The 15788-nt window shown below is 37.3% G+C and overlaps 1 protein-coding gene across 12 annotated transcripts in view; it reads left to right on the top strand.

The window, feature by feature from the left end:
- THRB (thyroid hormone receptor beta) overlaps window positions 1–15788 on the top strand; it is a 371178-nt gene that overhangs the window by 17462 nt on the left and 337928 nt on the right. For 2 of the 12 annotated variants that reach the window (XM_073900913.1, XM_073900903.1), the window contains exon 2: window positions 12660–12711. The exons of the other annotated variants lie outside the window; for them this stretch is intronic. The gene's annotated coding sequence lies outside the window, so the exon portion shown is untranslated. The remainder of the gene's footprint in view (window positions 1–12659; window positions 12712–15788) is intronic. 12 annotated transcript variants of the gene reach the window in all.

Here is a 15788-nt window from a genome sequence, read left to right as displayed (position 1 = left end):
TTATGAGTACAGTCCACCTGGACAAGCAGGTTTCACAGTGTAACAAGTTCCTGAAGTGAAATGTTAATAAGTCTTTCACACTTTTGTTTGCCGGAATCTCTTCTGCTTTTCCTGCTTTACCTCATCTAACAGTTGTCCACATTTTTAGGCAATCCCTTCCAAAGGGCCTTCCAAGCAATTAGAAACAGGTTGCCCTTTCCCAGCTTTTTTTGGGCAGGGGTTGGGTATGGAGAAACCAAAAAGCATAGCGGTCACCAGAGAGAGGCTTATAAAGACTCCGATGCCCCTGGGAGATCTGCTGAAGGATGTCTTCTTGTTCGGCCGCACCGAGTGGGCTGTGTGCAGCCTGTGGAAATGCTTGGGGTGTCCTCAGCACCAGTGCAGGCCCTTGTTCTGACAGCATTAGTTTTAAGGGGGTGGTGTGTAACGCAGTTACTTCTATTCCTCCCCAACCGCTCAGACTAACTTCTGCACCCTCAGTTCTCAGAATGTGCTGCCTCCAGAGTGGCCCATCCACACCACCTGGTTACACAGGCAGCATTTGGCCCCACCCCAAACCTGCCAGACCAGAATCTGCATTTCAACAAGATCCTCAGGGTTCGTGTGCCCTTTGGAGTTGGAGACTTGTGCTTTTGTTCTGTATTCACCTTCTACTTCTCATTATGTTAAAAAAACAAGCAGAATCCAAAGGCATAAAAGACTTGATGTGTTGCGGTAACCCTGGTGTGTATTGCTTAATTCCATTTATAGCTAATTTATTGTTTTTCAGACGTGGTTATCAGCACATTAGTGGGCCTTGAATCAACATAAGGAGTCACAATCAACAAAAATTTGAAGTAAAAAAAAAGACTAGAATAGAAAGTATTAGAGGATATCACATGTTTTGGAAACATTGGTTTCATAAAAAAAATGCAAATATACACATACACAGACACACTTTTGTATGTATGCCCTGGGTCATGATTACGAAGTGGAATTCTGTCTGGGATTACAGTTAAAAAAAAAAAAAAAAGAATCCTGAAAACCATTGTTGTAAAGAATGAATTTATCTCTTTATATATATTGGTCAGTATTTAATAAAAAAACCGAAAATACGCATTTGATGAAGTTAAGCCACTTTTCTCTCACCTGAGATTATGAGATTATATTCTCTAATTCAGACTCCTGAACAAGTAAAATGTCCACATAGCATTTATGTATGTTAAAATTATCTGAACTGCAAGTTAATGATAGTAAGAATTTTAAATCTTTTTAAATTTAATTTAATTTGCCAAGTGTCCCCACTCAATTTCAGAAAATAGTGTTCTACCAGAGAATGTCTCAAAATCTTGAAAAAGACACTTTTAGAGAAAAGTTCATTTTAAATCAAGAAAAAACAACTGTAGGCTGACCAAAGCACATAGGTTAACTTGAAGGGAATAATAATTTGGAACCCAGAAGACATTCTCCAGGTTATGGGAGATCCCGGGTGACCCAAAAGTGGTGGTGCAGTTTTAAGTTTTAATATCCTCAGAAGCATGAGTGCTACAAACTTACCAAAAAATTGATTTGGAAGTTCAATCACTTACATTTTTTCAACAATTCATTTAGCTTTGCAGATTTTGAAAAGTAAATTTTCCATTTTAATTTTTTGTTCCAGTCTCGCTGATTGAAGATGGCAACCATTGAAACTATAAATTAAAAATGCAAAATTTACTTCTCAAAATCCACAAAGCTGAATGAGTGTCAAAGAAATTTAGATAGTGAAACTTGCAAAGGTGTTCTTGTCTAAATTTGTAGCGTTAATCCTTCTGAAGATAGCACCCTTTCGAAGGAAGGAAAACCATGTCACTCTTTAAGCACGGGTCTGTGTGAAGCTGAGGCAGACCTGGAGAGTCAGATTTCACCACGTGTGGGAAAGAACCGTCCTCAGGGGTGAAACCAAGGCGCTCTGTGAAGGAGGGTGCTAATGCCAGGATGAGACGCAGTTACAGGGAAGTGCTTTCAATCTGGCAGGCAGGATCTGTGCCAGACAATGAGTTGTCTTTGAAAGTGCCTTTGCCCCATGAGAGCATCAGCTGGGCGAACATAAGAGCTCTGTCTGAGCTTCCCCCATCTGTGGAGCCTCTGATTTTGAGGAAATGAAGCCTTAGTTGAGTGTTGAGTGTTTACTTACAAAGACTTGAGTGAACTATTAAGCAATGTTTTATTAAAATTATTTCAAATATGCTCTTAAGGAACAGTGAACATATTTTTGTTATTCTATAATAGGTGTGTGAACTGTATAGAATCTTTACTTTGCTAAAATTAAAACAAATCGATGGTGTCCATATTCTTTGAAAATGTTGTGTTTGGGGGGAATTTTTAAATAATTTTACATGCCGTAAAATGTGAGATAACTATTATTCTCCTTCAGATATAGGTGTTAAAGTACGTGCTTTTGCTTATTTTCTTAAACTATCCTGTTTTTTTCATCCAAAACTAATCTTTTTGCTAGTACATAGCCCTTTGAGGAAAAATATATGTGTGTGTGTATATATATATATATATCCAAATACATAATTTGAGTACATATGGAATATATAATTTGAACATATGTTGAATATATACTAAATATATGTGATTTGAAAATCAATGAGAAAGAGTATTAGACATATTATAAATGGTAGCACGAGTAACAACTTCTTACATTTATTTATTTCTAAATAGAGTAACTTATCAATATTGGGGTTTAATTTTTTTCGTAAACTGTCTTTTTATTTTACCAAATAAAACATTGAATTTAATATCAACTTGCAGTGCTCCTATTTGTCATAATGTGTTTTTAGCAATTTTTGGCTAAATTTGAAAAAAAATTGTCTTGTGATGGTTACAGTTGTATAAAGTAGCCTGCCATCCTCAAGACCAATGAGAACATGAGAAATTTTGAGGTTCTTGCCAAAGAGGACATTTTGTTCTAAGAACATTAGCTATATAGAAAAACACACATTAGTTAGTTGTTTTCCTTTTTGATTTATCATAGACGTTATGTTCTATTAAAAAGTGCAGTTTATTGTATTAAGTCATTCTTTTTTTTTAAGTCATTCTTCTTATCTATAGCATATTGGACAGATTTCGTATTTCTACTTTTCAAATTAGCAAGAAAAGTAAAAGTTTCAACATGCACCAATCTGATCCGAATCCACATAGTTGAATTAATTGTGCTCATCTTTACATGTTTGAGGCTTGAACCTCTCTCCCTGTACCTCCAGTTCCGCAGTTGGCTGTACATAGCACACATGTTCTGCAGCAGTCTTCTGATCCATCAAAAAATTAGAGTTTTGTTTTGTTTTATTTTGTTTGGATGAAGTATTAAAGACAGAATCCTTGCTGGAAGTATTGTGTATTTGAATTATTATAGATTTTTTTTTCCCACATAAGAAACCTAAAGCAAAACAGTAGTCATTAGTCCTGCAAACTCTGATAGATCTACCACAAAGCATAGGATGGAAAATAGTTCTGTGCCAACTCAAGTAGGATTTGGTGGCTGATGGGTTTGAGAAGTATTTTATGGGGATCTCTAGGCTTAGCAATAAGTGTTGTGATTGATTAGTGATATCTGTTATTGTTGGAAGAACAATTTGAAAGCAACAGCCTGAGTGTCATGTGTTTTCTTAGCCTGTGTCCATACCTAAAGAGGATTAAATCCTCAAGATTTGTCCCATTATGTTGTTTTAGGCTTTATATTTTGTGCTTTTGAAGGGGTATTGTGCCTGTTCTGATCTGATAGCAAATCAGAAATTTCATCAGTAAATCAAGGAGACCATGAAAGAGTGTTTCCTTATTGGCAAATTTAGTGTAATACACATAAAACAAAGCACACGGTGAACTTTTTAATTGTGTTTTTGGTTTTCTGAGTCCTGAGACTCTATTATGTATAAATACATAATTAATAGTACTTTAAAAATTGAAATATCAAAACAGTTGGAACTCCTTCAAGAACATGCTAGTTTCTCAAAATAAGATTGAAAGACAATATTTTCTACTATATTTAAAATGGCAAAATTGTATTTGTGTAATTTATTACTTGGACTTCATGGTGTACTTTATTTCTCAGTTACAATACTTTTATCCTCACAGGAAGCTTTGGACAGCCTCTTGACATGGAGAAAGGAAGGAAATAGATTATATGTGAGGTGAAAGATAAATGGGGGATCACAGGCAAGCACCTTGGGGTCTTCCAAGCTAGGGAGATAGAATTTTGCAAAGAAGGCACAAAAGTGCAAAACTGCAGTTCGAAGATCAATGAACTCTGTGTTTCTTACTCCACCAAGTAAAACGGACTGTTCTGTCAATCAGTATGATTGGACTCCCTTGAAATCTGCCTCTGAGAAGACCTGAGTAGTGTTCCCTTTCATTATTACTCAACTGTCTGCCAAACCTGGAAGCTCATAATTGCTTCTATTACATTAAGGAACTATAAGGTCTTCAGGAATTAAGGAGGTGAAGAAAGAAATCTTTTGTACAGTTGCTTTTGGCATTCTTTCCATAAAGAGTTGAGTCACCTCTTCAACAAGTCCAGGACTTGACTCTGAAGATTGCCATAGAGAGCAGTAGGAGACAATTGGCTTTGTGTTCTAACCACTTACACAGTTGGCTTTCCTTTTTAGGGGCTGGTAGTCTTCAGGACAAAGTGAATGTTGGCCACATGTGTCTTTATACCTTCAGGGATTCTTGTGAGAGGGGACCAAATGCTAGATCCTTGTAGATGTTACAAGATGTTACCATTATGGTAGTTGAGATATGTGTTGTTTTGGTCATCAATAATTAAGTTCAGTATTCTCTGGAATGAAGGGTGGGTTAAGAGAGTCTCAAAGATCATCTGAACATCTTCTTTTTTTTTTGTCCTGCCCTGTACAGCTTTACTAGTATTAATATAATGTAGTAATATAACATAAGATGTGAAATATGAACCTCGGTAGACAGACCTGAATATAAATATGGTGTCCCTACTAGTTAGCTGATGTGTGATGTTGGGGAAAGTTGCTTAACTTCTTCTCTGAGCTTCAATTTCCAATTCTATAAAAATGTAAAAAAACAGAAACAAACAAACAAAAAAAACCTACCATGTAAGAATATGGTAAAGAGTGGAAATACCTGGAGAAGAAGTTATAGTATAAAATTAAAAGGAACTGGTCTAGGCAGAGCTATGCCTTTGAGCTGACAGGTTTTGAGGCCATGCCTGGTTATAGGCAATTTTCTCCTGGTTGAGGGAGAAGGAGGAGTAGGAAAAAGAAAGGAACAAAGGGAAACTTAAGATGAAGATCCACAGCTTCTCTGCTCAGAAGGGATTGTGGGTTTTTTTTGTTTGTTTGCTTGTTTTTTGTTTTTTTGTGGGTTCTTTTGAGATTTTATTAGGGATTTTAGAGCAAAGCAAGTTCCTCATAGTTTCCTCTTGGATAAGATGGAGATATACAGTCTGATAATAAGAAAGTTCACAAACCATATGCATGAGATGTCTTCAGGATTAACATCAGGCTGAAAGAGGGTGATCTGCCAAGGACCTCCAGCCTTCTGCCCCAGCTCTATATGGATGTTATGAGTGACATCATGAAAAAAATGAATGACATACTTATCAGATGTTCAGGTGTCACAAAGCTGGAGGGGAGAACCAGTATATTCCAAAACAGAGTATGAATTCAGAGAGATTTTGAGGGGCTGGAACAGTGTGAGTCCAAATCAAGAAGACCTAAAGGAAGATTTAAAACCACAACCTTAAATTAGATACACGTTGAAGGCCCAAATTCTAGGAGAATGCCAGTCATCAGTTTAGCATGAGCTAATAAGCAATGTAGGTACCTCAACCAGTACTGTGGTCTTAAGTTTCATTAAAACAGTGGTTCTCAAACTTGAGCTGAATCATAATCACCTGGAGGGCTTGTTAAAATACAGATTGCTAGGATCCATCCCTCATGTTTCTGACTCAGTAGGTCTAGATTCTAGCTGGAGAATTTACATCTTGAGCATGTTGCCAGGTAATGTGGATTCTTCTGCTCTGGGCACCCCACATGGAAACGGCTACATTAGAACAACCTTGCTAAATCTAGGGAGATGACGGTAATCTCCGGAAGGATTGAAGCAATTTTGGGTCCTGCTTTTCCCATTAGGACAAAAGCCAGACGGATGGGAAGAATTCTAGAAAGCACATAATATTGAGGACCACTGAGGAAAATGGAGCTTATGGAAAAGAGAAAAACTTCAGAGGTAGAGTAGCTGCCTTCAAACATTTGAGAGACCAACATGGTGAAGAGTCTTGGTTAAGAGCATATACATTGGAACCAGATAAACCTAGATTTGATTCATAATTTTGCCAATCTTTTATATATTTAACAAACACTTCTATGGTGCTTATTAAGTACCAGGCACTATTCCAAATGCTTTACACATATTAACTCATTTAATCCTCATAACAAACCATCTTATACAGTAGGTTCAGAGAGGTTGAACAACTTTCTTAAGGTCACATACCTAGAAAGCGGTGGAACTGGGACTCAAATCCAGGTAGTCATATGGAGTCTATGTTCTTAAATACGATGTGACACTGTCTCTCCACTTTTGACTCCTCTCCACGTAATTGGTTGTGAGTCCTTAATGACATCCCAACTTCTCTGCGACTCGGTTCCTTCATCGTTAAAATAGAGAAAATCCTTGTTTCATAGGGTTGTTCTGAAGAGTCAAAAGAGATATATTTGTAAAGCATATAGCTTGTGTCTGGTATTAGACTTTTGTGATACTGAAAACTAGGAGTAAGCAGTGGGTAAAGTTAGTGCGTGGGGGTCAGACTGTGACAGAAGAGTGCTAAAATCTCCCTGTCAGTTATGGAAATCCAGAGACAGAGCGAGGCTTCAGCTGTGAGAGTATTTCTTGGAATACAAATGGCCCTCTATAAGGACAGTCCTGGGTAGAATCCATGTCTTGAGGAGGAAGCTAAACTAACTGATATTCTGACTTTAAAACTCTACAACTGTCGGGGCACCTGGTTGGCTCAGTCGGTTAAGCGTCTGCCTTCGGCTCAGGTCATGATCTCGGGGTCCTGGGCTCAAGCCCTGCATCGGGCTCTTCACTCAGCAGGGAGTTTGCTTCTCCCTCCCATTCTACCTCTGTGCATGCACTCTCTCTCTCTCAAATAAATAAATAAAATCTTTTTAAAAAAATGGAAAAAAAATTCTACAACTGTCAAATACTGACATTTCATTCATTTGGAAGTGTCGGTCTTCATCGGATTGTTCAATTATTTCCCCCTTTGCTCCCTTCAGCTTTATGCAGATTCTAAAAGACTCTGCCTGTCACTGTTAAGACAGTTATAAATATAAGTTACCCAAACTGTTTGCTGTTCTTTACTCATTCCTCACTCTTCAGCAGCACAGACACCTGTTCATAGTCTGTTGCTCTTCAACACTTTCCTCTAAATAGGTTAATAACATTTATTCTTACACCCAGTAGCTATTTCTTGCCTGGTTTCCTTATGCCTCAATTTTCCTTAGTAACAATGTATTTTGATTTTCCCATGTATCTGAAGCCCTCAAATTTTAAAGCAATAGTGATTATTTTCAGAAATATTTTGTTATACTACTATGAAGTAGTTTGAATGCTTTCCCTGATATACATATAGAAATGTAGTAAGGAAAACCAGACATGAAAGGGGAAGAGTTTGTGTGGGGTGGCCTGGTTTATTGAAGAGTTGTACATCCAGGGATAGAACGAATGTCCATGCCAAAGCCTATGACAGTAGAGTTTACTTGAAGTGCTTTCCCAGCTCCTATTTGGCTTCTGCATGTATGAGCAGCTCCCTTATCTGGGCTGCCTCAGGAGTTAATTAATAACTCATGAATGTGTTGAGCTTATTACATACTTGTAGCTGTGCCAGGGGCCCATAAATCCAAAATGGATGGAGCTGGTTCTGGAGGAGGATAGATGTTTAACTAGGCAGTTACAGAGGCAAGGGATACCTGCTAAGATAGGGGAAACCGTGGCTTCTCTTAAAGGGCTCAATCAGATGTCTCTGTGGGAGATCATAGAGAACTTCCCAGAGGATACTTCATCTGTTTTGAAGAATTAGTAGTATTCAGCCTGGCAGATTCATGTGTGTTTGTGTGTGCACGTGCACACACGCATGCACATGCACAAGTGTGTACTAGATAAATGTGTACATACTGGACACATGACTCCCAAACCTCTTCCCCCACTAGGTTTCCAGAATCCTAGCATCCAGGCCTTCACTTTGTAGACATTAGTTTGAAAAAAGTCTTTCCTGGGAAATCTAAGCAGCCCAAGAAGAAAAACCTAAAGGGGCACCTGGGTGATGCAGTCGGTTGGGCATCCAGCTCTTGGTTTTGGCTCAGGTCTTGATCTCAGGGTCATGAGACTGAGCCCCACGTTGGACTCTGCACTCAGTGTGGAGTCTGCTTGGGATTCTCTTTCCCTCTCCCTTTGTCTCTCCCCACAGTACACTCTCTGTCTCTCTCTAAAATAAATAAAACTTAAAAAAAAGTCCTAAAGATATTAAATCAGAGGTACACTGAATTATGCCCAATCATATCGATCAATAAAGTAAAAGGTAAAATTGAGAACATCTCCCAGAAAGGAGAAGAAGAAGATGGTGATGGTAAATAGGAGAAGAAAAAAAAAATAACATAACTAAAGGTAAATTTAGTCAGCCCAACATCTTAATAAAAGAAATACCAAGAAGAGAAAACCGAAAAAATGAGCGGAAGGAACCTATTAACAAACTAATTCAGAAGGGTGCACATGTGTGGTGGGAAGAGAGAGAAATGAGCTGCTTCTCATGCTCTGTAGTGGGGAGTAAATACATACTAACTAAAACTGAAATGTCATGTAATGCAATCATGTTATTAGGAACATGGAAATAAAGCCTTCTTTTCCATAAATAAATGAAAGAGCTTAGAGGGATTACCTCTAGGAAGAGGAGATGGAGAGTAGTTTTTACTAACTGATACATTAAACTACATGCAAGTATAAATTTGATAAAAATAAAAAACAATTTTTTTTTGGTTAAAATCTGGTGAAAGAGCAGACTAGAAGAAGATAAGGAGAAAGTGACTGAACTTGATGATGGTGCTGATGAGATCACCTAGCATATAGCTAGGACATGGAAGTACAGACAAAGGAAAACCCTAAGTCCTACAAAGGATAAATAAAAGTAAATCCACCTTTGGACTCATCCTGATGAGAATGTGGTCAATTGAATGTAAAGGGGTTAGAGATAATATTATTTGCAAAAAAAATCAGCATTGGACGGTAGCTAACTTCTTACCAGCAACACTAGATGCTAGATATCTGCAGAAAGTGATTTTCAAAATGCTGAGCAAAATCATCAACCCCAAAATTTATATTGGCTAAAGTAGAAGTCAAAAGTGAGCATAAACTGAAAATCTACTCAGATAAATAAGATTGTGCTAATTAACTCTACTAAAAAACTGCTAAAGGATATACTTTAATGAGAAGAGAATTGAACCAAGAAAAGCATGTAGGTTGCAAGGAAAGATAGTGAGCAAAGAAACTGGTTAACATAATGGGAAATCTACATAAGCACTCTTGGTAAAACACCACCAACTATAGTAGTCCTTTTTTTCTTCTTTTTTTTTCCATCCCCTATTACTCCCATTCCCCCACCCACCTCCTCTCTGGTAACCATCCGTTTGTTCTCTATAGTTAAGAGTCTTTTTCTTGGTTTGTCTCTCTCTCTCTCTCTCTCCTTTATTTCTCCCCCTTTTCTCATTTGTTTTGTGTCTTAAATTCCACATATGAGTGAGATTATATGGTATTTTTCTTTCTCTGATTCACTTATCTCACTTAGCATTATACCCTCTAGGTCCATCCATGTTGTTGCAAATGGCAAGATTTAATTCTTTTTTATGGCTGAATAATATTCCATCATATATTTATACCACATCTTCTTTATCCATTCATCTATCAGTGGACATTTGGGCTGCTTCCATAGTCTGGCAGTAACAACTTTGGTGTGTTTATTAAAAATAATACAGAACTACTGTACCATAATAGCATGGGATAAGGAAGAAGTAGAAGTAATATCTTTCATAGTCTTGGTATTACTCTAGAGAAGGATAGAAAAAAGTTTTTTGAGTATAGTTGATGTACAATGAATGTTGCCTTAGTTTTAGGTGTACAACCTAGTGACTGGACAAGTTTATACGTTATGCCATGTTCACAAGTATAGCTACCATCTGTCCCATTACATTACTATTACAATATCACTGATTGTGTTCTTTACACTCTGCTTTTTATAAGGACTTACTCATTCCATAACCAGAGGCCTGTATCTCCCTCTCCCCTTCACTCATTTTACCCAACCACCCACCCTCCTCCCCTCTAGCAACCATCTCTTTGTTCTCTGTATTTATAGTTCTGATTCAGTTTTTTGCTTTATTTTTTAAGATTCCATTTATGAGTGGAATCATATGGTACTTGTCTTTCTCAGTCTGATTTATTTCACTTAGCATAATACCCTGTAGGTCCATCCATGTCATTTCAAGTGGCACGATCTCATCCCTTTTTACAGCTATGTAGTAGTCCATTCTGTATGTATACCACGTTTTTTTTTATCCATTTATCTATTGATGGACACCTAGGTGTTTCCATGTCTTGGCTATTGTAAATAATGCTGCAGTAAACATAGGGGTGTATATATCTTTTCAAGTTAGTGTTTTTCCCCCCCTGGATAAATACCCTATAGTAGAATTATTGGGTCATGTGGTATTTCTAGTTTTATTTTTGAGAGGAACCTCCATACTGTTTTCCACAGTGGTGGTACCAATTTACATTCCCACCAATAGTGCATGAGGGTTCCTTTTTCTCCAAATCCTCACAAACACTTGTTGTTTCTTGTCTTCTTCTTCTTCTTTTTTTAAGATTGTATTTATTTATTTGAGAAACAGAGCGAGAAAGAGCACAAGTGGGGGGAGGACCAGAGGAAGAGGGAGAGGCAGACTCCCCACTGAGCAGAGGGACCATCGTGGGGCCCAATCCCACAACCCTGAGATCACAACTTGAGCGGAAGGCAGCCACTTCACCAACTGAGCCACATAGGCCCCTTGTTTCTTGTCTTCTTGATTTAGTTGGTGTACAGATTTAGGGATAGAACGACTTCCCTAGAAATAGAATGACTTCCAAACTGGTGGAAGGGAATAAAGAAAATTCAATCAATCAATAAAATAGCAAGAAAGAAGGGGAAAAAATACCAAGGAAAAAGTGTGGCCAGTATAAAACAACAACAATAAAATAAAACAACTGAAATAGGTCCAAATATATATATTTAACCATAATAAAGATAATTGAATTAAATTCTCCAATTTGAAGACAGATTGCCAGTTTGAAGGCAAAGAATGCCAGATTGCGTAAAAATACAAGTTCTGGCTATATATCATTTATAAACATCGTACCTAAAACATAGTGACTCACAAACTGTGAATATAATGTGATGGAAGCAGTTATATGAGGTAAATATGAATTAAAATAAAGTTAAAGTAAGAACATCCATATTAGGTTAAATAAGATATTAAGATGAGGCTTAAAAAAAAACAACTATGTCATCACCTTTGACCATTTGGGCCAAAATTTAATGACCTAATGATTTATCTTTATCTGTGCATTTCTGTTGAAATGCATCATATTTACCAAGTTAATTCAACTATTTTTAAGGGCATTCTTACACATTTTTGAAGTGTCAATAACTCTTTCATAAAGGGTCCCATTTAATAAATCACTGCATCAGTGTGCTAAATGGTGGCAATATGACCCTACATGAGTAGTTCTACACCCGTGGGTGTCCATTAATACTTAGAGAATAGTTGGCAGTTCTTGCTAATCGACAGCTTCTAAGTCTGTCTTTCTAATTCTTGGGAAGTAGTTTGTCCCCCATGAGATTCTAGGCCGAAATCAAATATACTTTTGAACCAGTTTTTAATCACAGTGAAAATTGCCCAAGCAGATTGAATTTTAAACTTGCTTCATGTAGCAGTATCGTAATTACCCGTGCCTTTTAAAATACAATATCAGCAGGATCTTTAAGGATTATTATTAAGTTTAAAAATGAGATGGTGTAAAGAGAACCCTTTCATCCCCCCTTCAAACACTTTTTCTACCAACAAAGTTATATAGAAATCTTAATCCGTTTAACATTCTGTTAAGGTTTCAGATACTTCTTCCTCCCTTCTTAACTGGCCCTTGCTACAGAAAACAGCTCCGTGTTCTTATTAATCAGGCCAAACCAACCTCTTTGTCAATAGCAGGGCCCAAATAGATACTGTGGGATGAGTCTCCCCTCTGTCCAGGAGAGAAGCCAAATTGTGTAACCCTACAGTAGGGACGGGAGCAGGGTTACACGGTGTGGGTGGAAAATTGCTCTTGCTCATGCATAGAAGCAGATCAGCTTTGGGTACTAGCTCCTCTCAGCTGGGTGCCTTGCCCAGAAGGGGGTGGGGCTGGTAGCCTGAGAAACTGGGTATTTTTCCCAGGCTTCTGGGTCACTGCTTGCCGCCTTTCAATGCCCTTTAAAAAGCACCTCGAGGAAACTTCTCATTGGCAGCTGAAGAACCTGCTAGTTCCAGGGGAAGAATCTGGGCAGGACCAAAGAAGAATTTTCTCCCCTCTCTCTTTTTCAGGACTCGTAGAAAGTGGGATTCAGCACATTCGTTTTAGACACAGGACGAAAAGGTAGCAATTTAAAACATATTTTGTTCTGTTTGGGTTTTTAGGCTTCAAGTAATCTGATTTCTTTGCTACTTATTATGTAAAACAATTTTAATCACATAGGTATTTTCCTGATATTAAATAGTTTGGACCAGGGCATGATGTCAGCAATACCTTGCTCCTGGAATGCCATGAGTGATAGTTCCATTTAATTCAAAGAACTTTACATCTGAGAATTTCCTTAAGAAAACCATAGACTTCTCACAACAAGAGTCTGTTCTATTTTACTTGAGTCATTTATTCCAGAATTATGGCTATCAATTCTGGGATTTTTTTTTTTTGACTGATTTGTTTAGGCCAAATAAAATGTGAATCCATTTTAAAGGTACATTATGTACCAGATTGTTTAGTTTGTGAGCCCATATGTATACTGAGCCCCTTACCCATTTCAAATGATTTTTTTCCTTTTATTTCTTGTTAATTATCAAAGGAATAACATCCTTGTTATTTTAAAAAAAATCAACACAGGAAATGTTGAAAATAAAACGACCTCATTCCAGTGTCACTCCTGTAACACCACTCATCATTTGTGGGCTAGCTTGAAAAAAACAGAAAAGCTTTTCTGCCACATGTGGCCATAATTCTGGAATTCTAGAATGTCAAACTGGAAAGGAACATAGAGATCATTTATTCAAACCTTCTCAATTCCAGAGAGCGATATTTAACCCAAAAATGGAGTGGTAACTTGTGTGAGGTTATCATTTCAGTATGCCCGTGGCTTGGCCTCAAGCCCAAGTCCAGGTCATCTTGGACCTTTTCTGGGATATCGCACTGCTGATGAGTTTTTAATCTTTAGCCATTCACTTTTAATACCTTTTATTATTATTCTATTCACAAAAGCAAAAATGCTCAATGTAGAACCTCCCCATCATCTTGCCACCCACCAGTAAATGTTGGTATATTTCCTTCCAGGCATTTTTCTGTGTCATTGTTGTACAAAAATGGGATGAGACTTCACATAATTTTGTGCACTGCCTTTTTTCCTTAATGTGTGATGAACATTATTCCATGTCAATGAACATGATTCCTTAAAATTATTTTTTATAATTACTTGCCAATATGCTATAGATGTACCGTATTTTAAGTCCCATTAACATCCATTTAAGAAAAATGTCAATTTTTCAACAAAAAAAATGTTGTCTTGAACATAGCTGAATACAAAATCCTCAGGCACCTGGGTGGCTCAGATGGTTAGGCCTCTGCCTGCGGCTCAGGTCATGATGCCGGGGTCCTGAGATCAAGTCCCGAGTTGAGCGCCCTGCTCAGCGGGGAGCCTGCCTCTCCCTCTGCCTCTGCCCCTCTCTCTTTCTCTCTCTCTGCTTCTCATGAATAAATAAATAAAATCTTAAAAAATATCCTTGAATATTTTGCATGCTATATAAAAACGTTTGAGTGTAGAAGTCACAGTTGTTCTATAATTTAGAAAATTCTTGGAAAACTTCTTAGTGAATCTTTAAAACCTAAAGTTATGTCATGTCACTAGATTAGATATCCTATAGTTAAAGTAAATAAAATCAGATCACTTTAGAGAACAAATGTGTTTATCTCTGACTTGGTCAAAGATGACTTAATCATTAAGCTAATTTGCCACACCACTGTTTTATTAGCCATCTGCAAGAAGTGTTACAATAATCTGCCTTATTACTTGGTAGATAAAGCTTCTGCCTTCCCATCATCTTTTATAATGCTAATAAAACAAGTAATAATAATAAAAATAGAAGCAGCTACTATTTATTGAGAGGATACAGCATGCCAACATTGTGCCAAGCTCTTTGCAAACATTATACTTAATCTTCACAACAGCCCAAGGATGTAGGCTCTAGTTTCATCCCCCCTTTAGAGAGAAAAGAATTGTAGCTCAGAGAGGTTGAGTAACCTGCCTGAGGTGGCACAAATAGTGAGTGGCATAATACAGACTTGAACCCAGACCTGTCTCACTCCAAAACTCAAAACTGGGGGCTGGCCTTTCCAAAGTGGTCATTCTGATTCTGATGGATTTTTTTCTTGCTGATTTAAATTCCTTTATTAGTGGTGGTTCTTAACCTTTTAGGGATTGTGAAACCATTGGAGAATCTATACTCCTTGCCTAGAAAATGGTGTATTTGAAGATAAATGCATAACTTTCCATCAAATTTCAGAAGTTACAATCTGTAGCCTGAGAACCCCTACACTTGAGCAGTATCCTTTGGGTCTTTAGAGTTGTTCAGTCTTCTAGAATCATTTGCAGCAAAACAAATAACCCTGTAAGAGGAACTCATGAAGTATTTATGAACTAAAATTCTGAGCTTTTGCAGGAATAGAGTATTAGTAAATGGAAGCAGAGAAGGTGGGAAGCACTAGTTACATATTTCACCTGTTCATCATTTGTTTCTGGGACCAGCCAGCTCTGGAAGAGACCCCTAAAAATGTTAATACTAACACTGAATCCTAACCACAGAATAAGTCCACAGACATGATCTCACAGCCGAATAAGTAACTCTCTCTATACTCAACAATTACTCAATGAAATACGAAGTGAAACTTTCATGTTCCTCCCGCTTAGAAGAGGTTAGGTTAAAGGAACAAAAGAAAATCATATAAATGTTAGTCTGTACAACATGTTAGGCCTATAAAAAGAAAACTAGTGCAAAAAAAATTGTGAACATTATAAAACCCACACAGTGGGTTGACAGTTTTCTATGCCCCTGCCCCCATCGTTAATATATATAACTGAGAGTAAATTGTTTTTCAGTGCATTTTTTTCTCATCATTTCTAAACTCTATGATGCTCCCAATGATGATAGCTTTATAATTTAAGTCAGTCAATTTATTTCACACTGGGTGAAATAAAATAAGAAAAAACTTCTGCTTAAATTTAGAAAGATAAATCACAGATAGATAAGGCTGTTCTTTTCACTTTCCTATTTTGCTATTGGAATGACAGAGTTCTCCAGATAGTATATTCTAAAATCCCATTAGAAAAATGTGCTAAATGGAATCTCCTTAAAGTACATAGTTAGGGGAAGTGGGAGCAAAGTAATGAGGACAGTGGGTAAGACGTT

This window comes from Callorhinus ursinus, unplaced genomic scaffold (assembly GCF_003265705.2).
Source record: "Callorhinus ursinus isolate GAN/ISIS: 27379988/994484 unplaced genomic scaffold, GSC_fseal_2.0 scaffold1, whole genome shotgun sequence".
In the NCBI taxonomy this organism is placed as follows: Eukaryota; Metazoa; Chordata; class Mammalia; order Carnivora; family Otariidae; genus Callorhinus; species Callorhinus ursinus.
The sequence above is the reverse complement of the archived record's forward strand: the minus strand, read 5'-3'. Positions and strand labels throughout refer to the sequence as shown.